Source organism: Geospiza fortis, unplaced genomic scaffold (genome assembly GCF_000277835.1).
Source record: "Geospiza fortis unplaced genomic scaffold, GeoFor_1.0 scaffold248, whole genome shotgun sequence".
In the NCBI taxonomy this organism is placed as follows: domain Eukaryota; kingdom Metazoa; phylum Chordata; class Aves; order Passeriformes; family Thraupidae; genus Geospiza; species Geospiza fortis.
The window spans coordinates 168,088-169,114 of record NW_005054695.1 but is presented as its reverse complement, the minus strand read 5'-3'; positions in this window follow the sequence as shown (position 1 = coordinate 169,114).

The following is a 1,027-nucleotide window of genomic DNA, read 5'->3' as shown; positions in this document are numbered from 1 at the left end:
GGGCTGCGGGGGAGGCCGGGGGGCGGCGCTGGGTCCCCAAAAGGGGCCCCAAAAATGTCACCGCGGGCAGAAGTTATGTCCCCAAAAATGTCACCGTGGCCGGACGATCCATCCCGATGGCAGCGGGATCCATCCCGACATTCCAGATCCCAGCTGGATCCATCCCAAACCCGGTTGGATCCATCCAAATTTTCCCAATCCCGGCTGGATCATTCCCGACATTCCCAATCCCATCTGGATCCATCCCGATCACATCTGGATCCATCCTGGAAGGATCCACCCCGACATTCCCGATCCCGGTGGGATCATTCCTGGCTGGATCCATCCCAGCGTTCCCCATCCCGGTTGGATCCATCCCAACAGGATCCATCCCAATCCCAGTGGGTTCCATCCTGGAAGGATCCACCACAACATTCCCGATCCCGGCTGGATCCATCCCGATCCCAGCAGAATCATTCCAAACATTCCCGATCCCAGGTGGATCCATCCCAGTGGGATTCCCGACATTCCCGATCCTGGCTGGATCATTCCCGACAGAATCCATCCCAATCCCGATGGGATCCATCCCAACATTCCCAATCCCGGCTGGATCCATCCCGATCCCAGTGGGATCATTCCCGGCATTCCCGATCCCGACTGGATCCATCCCGACGTTCCCAATCCTGGTGGGACCATTCCCAACATTCCCAATCCCGATGGGATCCATCCCAACATTCCCAATCCCGGCTGGATCCGTCCCAGTCGGATCATTCCCAACATTCCCGATCCCAGTGCAATCATTCCTGACCCGATCCATTCCCAGCATTCCCGATCCCGGCCGGATCATTCCCGCTTGGATCCATCCCAGAATTCCCCATCCCGGTGGGACCATTCCTGGCTGGATCCGTTCCCGCATTCCCGGTGATCCCGGCTGGATCCATCCCGATCCCGGTGCCTCCGGAGCCGCGACAATCGGGGACAGCCGGGGACACCCTGGGCTGTCCCGCCCATCCCCTATTTTGGGGTTTTTAGGGGGGCCCCGCCCCCT